The sequence below is a fragment of the Fukomys damarensis genome, unplaced genomic scaffold, assembly GCF_012274545.1.
Source record: "Fukomys damarensis isolate Sample0158 unplaced genomic scaffold, DMR_v1.0_HiC HiC_scaffold_30, whole genome shotgun sequence".
In the NCBI taxonomy this organism is placed as follows: Eukaryota; Metazoa; Chordata; class Mammalia; order Rodentia; family Bathyergidae; genus Fukomys; species Fukomys damarensis.
The window spans coordinates 16,475,791-16,487,719 of record NW_022900942.1 but is presented as its reverse complement, the minus strand read 5'-3'; positions in this window follow the sequence as shown (position 1 = coordinate 16,487,719).

Sequence of the window (11,929 nt, the reverse complement as noted above, 5' to 3'; positions counted from 1 at the left end):
TGGTTTCCAAAGTGGATTTTTGTCCATTTTTCCTTATCACTATTTAGTCCCTTTTTATAATTGCAAGGTTTTTTTCTGTAATGGAATCAATTGTCCCTTTTTGTATACATCCAAGTGCTTCTCTTATCTATAGATATTGAAATGATTAAAACTGGGAAAGAAGAGATAGATGACTGTGGCATCATCTTAGCAATCTTGATGTCTGACAAAACATGGGAACTGTGAAATTTCATTGCTAACAGCATATTTAAGGAATTGATTTGAGGAGCAGAGAGGAACTGGAAACCCTGTGCATATCAGAACAGTTTTCTACCTCATGTACTTGGATCATCCTGGTTCCTACCCATTACTACAACTCCCAGAATTCAAGGATCTCTCCAGATCTTTCCAATAAATTATATTAGGCTTAAATTAGCAAGAAAGAGTTCCTGCTAAGGACCTTCCTCCCTATCTGCAGACACCAGGAAAATAGCAGGGAGAGCTCATACTACAAGGAAAACGATTGAGGACAAGACAGTTTGAGTACCACCAGGAATGCCAATGTGTTGGAAAAAATCACTGCCTTTTGATGCAACCAATACTATGCCTCATTTTAAATAATCTTTATCTCATTTATCTCATTTTTAATAATCTTTCCCCCATATTATACTATATATGCTTCTCTGTCACACGTTAGTCAGTAGGAGATTCTAAAAATGAAATTCATAGGTCATCTATGACTTAGAAAAACATATTTCAATGAACTCTGAGCTGCCTAGAATCCAGCTTGCAGAGGGTTGGGTGAAGGAGCAGTGTGGATTCAGGAGGACATAAAGGTAATGAATAAAATGGAATGGGATTACATGCTAGTTGGAAGCAGTGACAATCTCAGAGAAGATTTCAAAAGGCAGTAAAATGTATTATATTTTTAGGTGAATTCGATGGAGTTAATAGGGATGACTTCAGGAACAGCAAAGGCTAAAGAAAATAATGAGGAAGTCAGACATAGAAAACAGCTTTCCTAAGCAGAAGAGACCTTTGCTCTTGGAGGAACTTGTGAAGGACCAGATGAATGACAATATAAATCATAAAGAGATTTGAGAAGCCTGCATGAAATGTCTCTGGTTTATGTAAGATAATAAATATATTCAGGGGTTTAAAAATGAACATAGATAGATGTAAATAACTTGCTGATAAGTGTATGCATTTCTTCTGTAAAGATATTTTCCCTCATGAGATTTCATGAGCTGCTTTTTAGAGACTCAAATATATATTGTTATAAATTGAACAACAACAACAAAAAAGTCGTTTCTTTATACCGTCTCTTGCTCTATTCCAAAAATTCTGATCTATTTTCTTAACTTTCATTCAAGTATTTACTTGAGAACAATTATAATTCTTACTTTAGCAGGGTATTTCATCCAAACATATATAAAATATAGCCTAATATATCACCATCTGTTACCGCAGATGTATCATCTGTTCATATCATCGATTTTTTACCATTTGAGTGAAATAGCTTTATACTTAGTCTCTCTCCATTATTTTGCTATCTTTTCCTTTCCCTTCTCTTTCTCTCATCCTACTTCTCTTAAAACACATTTCTGAATGTTCATCTCTTCTTCATAAAAGATGTTCTACCATATCTAGATCCTTAGCCATGTGAACATGTGCCGGTTAGATATATTTTCTACACAGAGCAAGTAATGACTCTCAAATTTTCTTTCAGACATGTTTCTTTTGTACCACATTATTCATTAATTTTTACATGCCTATATTTAGATATCAGAACAGTGATACCTGTAATAATGTTTCTACTTATATTCAAAGCTCAAGTTTGTATTGCCTTTGACTCATATGCTGTGCCATCCAAAGTCATGAACATGATTTCTGATATACTTTTCAGTAATTCCCCCCAGAAACTGCTAAAACTCCTTCCTACTGATTTTCTTTATTCCTTGACAGACAAGATTTCCAGTATTCTATCAGCATTACCGATACATCAGACCGTTCCTTCTCCTCCTTCTTTAAGCTTAAATTCCTTGTCATTAAATCAATAAAACTCAAAGAAAAGTATATTTTAAAAAATCTTTACACTAGTCTCCTGACAGTAAAGGAGAAACCATGTATTCCACTCCCCGTATGCCATAAGAAACTATATTCCAAAAAGCCAAAGGCTGCTGTTCATCTTATATTTAAAACTTATTCAGATCTTAATTTTCTTTGAGAAGAAGAAATTAAAATCCAATATTCATCTTCAGAAAAAATTTAGGTCTTATTAGGATTTCATAGACATGCTTAATATTTATTTTTCATCACATTTTCTTAACTATGTAACAGTATCACATTGTTTTATTCTGGAAATTTTTATTGAATATTTATCATACTCAAATCCTTATAGTAAATTATATAAAAAAGAAAAATTAGGAATTGTAACTATTTTAAAGGCAATATAATGCACCAAATATTTAAGTCAACGATCACATTAGAAAGTATTACTTTTATGAAATAATAGCAATTATCTTATTATAGAAGATTTAAAAATTAATGATTTTGTCTAAAGGCATAGTGATGTCAAAACAGCCTTAAAAAGATAGCGTGGCAATGCCAAGAAGGACAAATAGTCAGACTTTTTATATTATTATCGATCTGTCATCTGGAGCGAAAACATACTTTTGAATCAGACATTTCATTTTGAAACATGTTTATTTATCTTCAATGATGATTCCTCAATCGACAAAGTACAAAATATTTCACAATTTTAGAAGCATAGACACATAATCCTCTTTGCCTGTCTATTGGTGTTGAATTCTTCCATCACTATTTTCCGATTACGCTTTCCTTTCACTGTGTGGCATATTAGTTAATATTTCTAATATTCTAGTGTCTGCTGATAGAAACCTATCCCAACTGATACTTAAAATTCAGAAAACATGAGCAAGATCACTTTTGACAACTTTTCTGGCTTGTTTTAGTTGTATGAATTACCATATGACTGAGAAGATTGAAGAGGGAAGACACTGGTAAGTTAAAATGTGCGAAGCCTTGGTGAGAAATTGTTTCTTTGTGTCATGACTGACTGAGCTCTTCCTGGAACTGCATAGTCTGATCTGCAAAATCTATGCTTCTGCTAAGCCAATAGCCTGTCCTTCAGCCTTTGTGCATGTTATGATATTCTCTAGGAAAAATAATGCCATTGTGGGGTTTTTTTCCAGCTTTAATTGAGTTTATTGGTACATTTTAGGGATACGGTACAGTTACATTCATTGTTGGGATCTTATGTCTCTACATGACAGGTCTTGGTTCTCATTTTTTTCCCCTTGTCCCTGCCCTCCCTTTACCCCCCTCCCCTCCCCATCTACAAACACTTTATTTCCATCTTTTCATTATCTCACATTTTTTTTCTTTTCCCTTATTACCCTTCCCCTACCCATCCCACCTTCCCTACACCTTTAGCTACTTTCTTCCAATTTCACAATGTTAGTAATCTTATTAGGATCTTATGTATTATTATAGTTTATTCACATCAGAGAAACTAAACTGCCATTGCGTTTTTATCGACTTACTCAAATATAAATTTCCAATAGCTTTTTAAAAATCTAAAATCAATATTCTTTGTTATTTAAAAAATGTTGCAAATATCCACTTTGCATGCTTAAATTCAAAGGATTTCTTTTTAGACAGGTATCAATGTGTCAACATTATTTCCCATTTGAAAAAATAATGTATATTTGCCAGAGTTTGTTATAAGCCAAATGCAGACTTTGGTGAGGTGAGTGTTTTCTTTTTTCTGTCCTCTGTTTTTTAAGTAGATCATAATAATAAGAGTTAAAGTGATGTAATTTATATTTATAATTTTTTCAGGGTTATATAATTGACATTAAACTGCCCTTTGATCATTATACCAGATATGTAGAAAATCAAATTTGTATTTGATACCAGTCTATATTTATTTTAAATTGTTAATGTTATTATTTTAATTGTGTGTATTTATGTGATTTAGTGTGATAATTTCATACATTCATACAGTAGGTACTAATGGAACCAAGGTAATTAATATTTCCACTCTCTTGTCACTACTTTGTGTTTGGAGCCTTTGTGTTTTCTCTTGTGTGAGTTACTCATAAAATATGCAATAGGTTATCATGAGCTAAAGTCACCACAATATGCTGTAAAAAAGGATATCTTATTAGTGATTACCTAGTAATCAGTCTAATAAGTGCCCCTAGTAATCATTCCTGTACATTCATTTTGATGTATTTTATCATTCACTATAATAACAGGTGGTATCTGTCTTTCTGTCTGGATCACTTAACATAAAATTCTCCAGTTCTATCATTTTGCTAAAAATTGGCATAGGTAATATTTTTTGCAAAATATCTCAAAATTCAGGAAACAAAAGCAAAAATTGATAAATGGAATTATATAGAACTAAGAAGTTTCTGCACAGCAAGGAAAACAAAAATGTGATACGAAAATATGCAGAATAGGGAAAAACTGCAAACTATTCACCTGATAAAGAATATCTAGAATATATAAGAGACCAAACATATTCAGTAGCAAAACCCCAGATAATCCAATCAAAAAGCAACAGATGCCTTAGCAGGTGGACACCTCTCGAAAGAAGCAATTCAAATGGCCAACAAATTTATGCAAAAAAAATACTCAACAACATTAGGTATGAGAGAATAAAAATCAATATGAGATATTTCACCACACTTATAGTAGCTACTGTCAAAAAAAGAGAAATTAAAAAATGCAGTCCAGAATATGGAGAAGAGAAAACTCCAAGACACTGTTGGTGGGAATGTAAATTAATATAGCCACTAGGGAGAATATGGAGATTCATCAACATCCTTAAAAATGATAGACTACTACATGATCCAGCTATCTCATATTTGGTATGTATCCAGAGGAAATGATATTGGCTTATCAAAGTAATACCTAAATTACCACTTGTGGAAAACTTAATTGAGCACTATTCTCAATAGCTTAGATATGGCATCAGTCTAGATGCTCATGAGCAAATCATTGCATAAGAAATATGACAATTATTCATCTGTACAAAAATGTTATGCTACTTTCATTTTACCAAAGATACTTAAGATCAAAAGAAAAAACAACTTCCCAAATTTTATTAGTTCATAGAACTTGTAGTTTGCACGCATGACTAAATGATAACTTGTGACATCAATCCTAGAATTTTTATTCAATTTCAATTTCAAGTTGCCTCTTTCATGGACATTGGCATTTTAAGCATAACACAGTTCCTTAGTGAACTATTAAATACTTTACTTATATTAATGTTGATAAATATTATATATAATATTAAAAGAACCAAGTATAAAATATCCATGCACCAACTAGAAAAATTTGACTGTGTTGAATAAGTTACATAGACAGCATTAGATTTAAGTAACTAAACTATTTATATAAAAATTCATTTGTTGCTTGACTTGAGAATTAATTAGGAAAAGTGTCATTCTTAGGAAAATGGATGCATATTGAGGATGTACTTTTAAGTGAAATAAATAAGTCACACATTCGTAAATACTGAATAGTTTCTCTGGTGTGAAAATCTATAATAATACACAAGATACTAATGGGATAATTAACAATGTGAAATAGGAAGAAAAGGGCTAAAGGTGTAGGGAAAGTGGGAAGAGTAGGGGAAAGGTAATAAGGTAATAAGGGAAAAGAAAAAAATGAGAAAATGAAAGTATGGAAATAAAGTGTTTGTAAATGGGGAGGGGAAGAGGGGGTGAAGGGAGGGCAGGGACAAGGGGAAAAAAATTAGGAAAAGTGTGATACATATATGTGATGTCTTTTGGTCGTGATTCAAGTTATAATGTTGCAAGAAATTTGAAAAGGATGAATCACCCCCCAAATTATCCATTCAGATAATGTACAACTGTTATTTGTTTTGTGTATCTTATGTGATGGGTAAAGCATAAGGGTGTCATGTCAACTACTATCAACAGATGTCTCTTAATTACTTGATATCCATTTCACTTGCTCAAAAAACTGATACTTAAGTTGTATTTTGTCTTGCTTTGTTGCTTATGCTTTGTATAACGCAGTCATTGCCAGAAATGAAATGTGAGTAGCAGAGATTAATGATTTGTCAAAAAATAAAGATGATGCTGAACATTATAGGCAAGGGTCAGCACCAGATGTTTTTAAAGAAGTTACTGAAAACAAAACAGGGGTGTTAAAACCTTTGCTGTGTACAGAACAGATCTAGATATGCACTGATTACCAAATCCTAATGAGAATCAACCCTTGGTATTTGTGACACTGGAAGATAGGAGTTTTCTCTATCAATCATTTCTTGTTGGTATTTTCTGTGTGCTTTCTAATTGAGAAACAGCTTCCCCTTATTTTACTACCTATATATCTGCTATAATTTAAAATCACTCTGTTTTAATAGAGTGCCCATGCGAGTTGAAAACTAATACTGGTTTTAGCAATTAGTTATCCCTTGCTAAAAATGCAGGTAACTAAATAATTTTATTTTTCCTGAATTGTATATATTGTAGGTAGGTCAATTAGTACCACGTATTAATGAGTATGCTAATTTATTAACAATTTTTTAAATTGCAAATTGAGTTTTATACTCACATATCACCATTTTAGACATTTTGTTGGTAAATTTAAGGTATACAATATGACATTCATTGTCTGAAATTGTGCCTTTACATAAAACATTAATTTTGTTGGTAAATTTAAGGTATACAATATGACATTCATTGTCTGAAATTGTGCCTTTACATAATCAATATTGGTTCTTATTTTTCCCCATTCCCCTGCCCTCCCTTCAACCTCTCCCTATCTACAGACTTTGTTTCCATTTTTTTTCATTTTCTCATATTAATTCCATTCCCTTCTTTCTTTTTCCCTACCTCTCCTATTTCACCTTCCCCTTCATCCCTTTTCTTCCTCTTTCACATTACCTATTATACCTTTTAGTCCTTATTTACAATTTCAGCTTCTCACAGTAGAGAAACTATTCGGTATTTACACGTGTGTCCTATTTATTTCACTGAAGAGTTTCACCTCAATATGCATCCATTTAGCATGTGTCTCTAATTTGTCATTTTTTCCATATCATCATTAAATACATGGAACCTATTTACTTGTTTTAATGGGGACTATAAGTGAGATTTATACATATTTTATACCATTATTTGAGAAGAATAGTAATTATATTTGAAATGTACTGGTAAATGTGATGCAAATTCAAAAAAATTCCAGTATATTTTTGAAAGTGAAAAAATGCAGCCCAAATTATATTTTAAAGCTTATTCAGGAGAGGGCAGAAATTGTTAAGAGTAGAATTAGCTAAAGTAGGAGAAAATGAAAGGTGTTATTTCAATTTATTTCCTTCAAATATTAAAATACATATCAAAATGCTTTTGAAATACAATTCCTTAAACAAGTACTAATATTAAAGAATGATTAGATCTTTTACAAACTGCAAAGGAGTTAAAATGAAGGACAAACTAAACTATGTAACAAAATATCTAAAACCTAGAGAAATAGCTTGAAAGCAGAAAATACTAATATAGAAAACAGAAGCAGTAATAACCATATTAATCACAAAAGCAAAGGATTTTTTGGTAGATGAAAGGGAAAACAGGCAGAACTCTGTCATTTAAATTATTTTCTGAAGTTGGCCAGAATAGCTCTTAAGGAGGACCCAGGCACAGTGTGATTTGGGTGGTGAGGATTTCTAGAGACTGCACTTTTGAAGTGCTGCCCACAGGTAGATCCCACAGCCGTAGAAGCTAACTGGAGAGCTTCAGAACCAGTCCTGCCACAGTTATCTTCCCTTTAATCCCTCATAGCCTCATCTAACCCAGTTAATACTGAATTTCCAAAATCAAAGATTTGGCACAAGGAGAGAAAAGGAAGAATTGTTTGACAGAATGCTGAAAAAAATACTACTTTTGGTATTCTTTTTAAAGTATGTGTCATTTTGGCAAATCACTGTTATAATGAGTAACCGTGCTTGAAAAATTAGTCATCCTAAAGAAACTCATGATTTACCTTATTGTTGGTTAAAAAAAAAAATTGCTTATAGAACCCGATTAGTCAGAGCACTAAGATTCTAAAACACAGTGCAGCCTTGGGTTTATTAGATTGTGATACAATGATGCCCCATACTTTTGTAGAATTGGAATATGATATCTCAGAAATGAATTTGATAATTTCAAGTATGATATGTGTACATACTAAAAAGTTACTAAAATAATTCTGTGAATAGCAAACGCGATGATAATGTGAATGTTTATGTTATTCTTTTGGCTTGTAACTTTTTTGTCAGTGTGATTGTTGTTCCTTTTAGTCATTATTATACTTGAGTTTCATTTTTACTATGTAAAATATTTGATTTTTCTGTTTGGAAGAACACAGGATTTAGAAACAAAGCATCCACTAATAATATTCTTCATCTTTAAATTTGGATGCTTGTTAGCTGGTTTGCTGCATATGATTTGGTGTTTGCTCCAAGAAATATTCCCTCATGAGGGGGAGCTCAAAATTCCTGTGTGAAACAGAAAATCATTATTGGTCGGACAATGGTTAATGCACCTACAAGAGGTCTATAGAATATAGCCCTTGCAAATTTGTCATTGATATGCAAAACAGTGATTTGAATTAACTGTTTTCCTGTTGATTCTTTTATGTACACAAGTAAACAAATTGGTAAGTTTCTCTTCTTCAGAGAACCACTGGACATTATTTCTGAGTTTAATATTGATAGTGAAGTAGTTGTTTGGCAGTTCTTTAACCCACTGATATATTTCTGAGAAAATCTTCTCATTATATTCTTCTTTAGTTTAAAGTTGACCTATACATTTTATTCAGTAAATTCTTCAGTGTAAAATCGCTGTGTGAATAGTGTATGTTCCATTCTGTATTTTTTCTTTACATTGTTTTCTATCCCAACCCCACCCCAGAAAGTAAGTATGATGAAGTTTCTCTATAATTGGGTAAAATTTGCCTTCGAATGTTATTTTGATGACAAAGTGAAGACTCTATAGATGCATTCAGTCATATAAAGAGTCATGAGTATCACACTAAAATCTTCAAGGCACTGAATTTTTGTCCAAAAGGGTCAATTTGACTGATTTGAGAATAAAATGCATTGGAGTACACAAGAAAAGTATTAAAAGTTCTAACCATGTGCAATAAATATATTTAAGGAGTGCATCAAAAAGAATGTGTAACTCACATAAACATAAATAAAACAAAAGAGATTAATGTAGAAAGCTTTATAGCTTCTAATAAGAAAGAAAGCGTAATAAAACACCAAACAAAAAAGAACTCAAAGGAAAATGTATTAGGAGAGAATAATTTTGTTTCTTTGTTCTTGTTTTTGTTTTGGGAGATCATCACTTCTTTGTTTTTTTCATTAATTTTATTAGTACATTTTAAGTGTATGCTATGCAGGCATTCATTATTGGGTATTTATACCTTTACATAATGTATCTTCATTCTTATTTTCCCCTTTCCTCTTCGCTCCATTCAACCCCTCTTACCCTCCCTATTTGTGAAGATTTGGTTTCCATTTTTTGTCACATTTATTCCTTTACTACTTTCCTTTAACAATACATATTAAAATGATTAATTTTTTTATTTATTCAGTAAATATCACTGAATTAAAATACGCAAGGCAAAACAAAATATTATTAAAATAGAAAAGTATACCTAGCATTTATTGTATACACAGTAAGACAGGTTCAGAAACAAAACTGTTCTGTCAAGTTTTAATCATAGACAACTCTGGGGGCAAGGAATTAAGTATAACTCCAATACTCAAATCATCTTCATGGAAAAAAATTATACTGATAATTTTGCCTGTCAACAACATGAAGAAAAATTTTCAGAAACAGTAGAGATTAATATACTCAAGATTTTGGTAAAAATAATGAAGCTCCAAGGATATAGAGGAATAAATAATATAATTAACACCATTTTTCAACATTTACGCATTTTGTGAGAATTTATTGTTTATTGATGGGAATATTTTAAAAACTTAATCAGATTTTCCTGAGAGAAAAATATTAAACGTTATTCAATTCATAGTATTACAGTTATATAGAATATTTTAATGTGTAGTGTTAACTCTGACATCAAAAAATAAAATTTGAAATTAACTATAAAGTGTTAACTATAGATTATGTTTTGATTTTTTTGTCTTATTTTTATTTCTAAATAGCACTTGAACCAAAAATAAAACCAAACCCTCAATTCTTGACATTTTAACAACTATTCATAATCACAGGTCATATAGCAACTAAATTCATCCTAGTCGAAAGCCCCCGGACTTAAATGGCTTTATTATTTTTTAGAAAAAAAAAACAAAATCATTATTTAAGCATGTCATTTAAAAGCAGGGAAAGTGAAGACTAGCAAATCTTACAAGGGATCGAGGAAGAGAAATAGAACAAATTAAGGCACTCCTCATTTTATTGCACTTCATTTTATTTTACTTCACTTCCTTTGTGTTTTTATACATTGAAGGTTCGTGGCAGGCCTGCATGGAGTGATTTATTGGGCATTATTTATCAACAGCTTGTGCTCTTTGTGTGCCTCTGTCACATTTTGGCTAGCCTCAGCATATTTCCAAATTTCATACCTGCTGTGGTGACCTGTGATCAGTTATCTTCCATGTTATGGTCCTAAACTGTTTGGAATTCCATAAACCACACCCACATAACATAAAGCTGACCAGTATATGCTGAATGTACTCTGACTGCTGCACTGGCCAATTGTTCCCCCATATCTCTCCTCAGTTTTCTTGTTCTCCTAGACACAACAATATTGAAATTAAGCCAAGGAAGAATCTTAAAATAATAGCCTTTAAGTGTTCAAATTAAAGGGGCAGTTTTACATAGCTCATTTCAAGTCTAAAGCTCAAAATGGTTGGACCTGGTGGTGCATGCCTGTAATCCCAGCATTCAGGAGGCTGAGACGGGAGGATCGCTGTGGTTCAAGGCCACAATGGGCTACATGGTGAGTTCCAGATCAGTCTCAACCACATAGTGAGACCCTGTCTCAAATAACAACAACAACAACAAAAAAAAAAAAAAAAAAAAAAAAAAAAAAAAAAAAAAAAAAAAAAACTGCACAAAATGATTAAGCTTAGAGAAAAAGAGATGTCAAAAGCTGAGACAGGCCAAAAACTAGGAATCTTGAGCTAAACGGTTAGCCAAGTTGCTAATGAAAAGACAAAGTTGTTAAAGAAAATTAAAGTGCTACTCCACTGAACACATAAACAGTAAGAAAATAAAGCAGGCTTACTGGTAATGTGAAGAAAGTTTTATTATTCTTGATAGAAGATTCTGCTAGCCACAGCATTCACTTAACCCAAAGCCTAATGTAGACAAAGATTCCACTTTTTTTTTTTTTCACTTCTAAGGAGTCTGAGAGAGGGGAGAAACCTGCAGAAGAAAGGTTTGAAGGTAGTTGAGTGTTAGTTCACGAGTTTAAGAAGCCATCTTCACAACACGAAAGTATAAATAAATCAGCAAGTGCTGACATGGAATCTGCAGCCAGTCACAGATACACACAGCTAAGATAATGACTAAAGATGACGACATTAAACAAAAGATTTTCAATGTAGACCAGACAGCCTTATATTGGAAGAAGTTTCCATTCAGGACTTTAATAACAGGAAATCAGCGCTTGCCTTCAAAGCTTCAAAGGACTGGCAGGCTCTCTTTGTAGGACTTAGTGTTGCTAGTGACTTAGTCCGTAATCATTACCATTCCAAAAATCCTACGGCCCTTCAGAACCACACTGAATCTACTCTGCTTGTGCTCTCTAAATGGAACAGCAAAACCTAGAGGCAAGGGGCGGGGATTTAGCTCAGTGGTTCCCACTGCTTGCCTCGCAAGCGAGTTTGATCCCCGTTACAAAAAAAAAAAAAAAAAAAAAAAAAAAA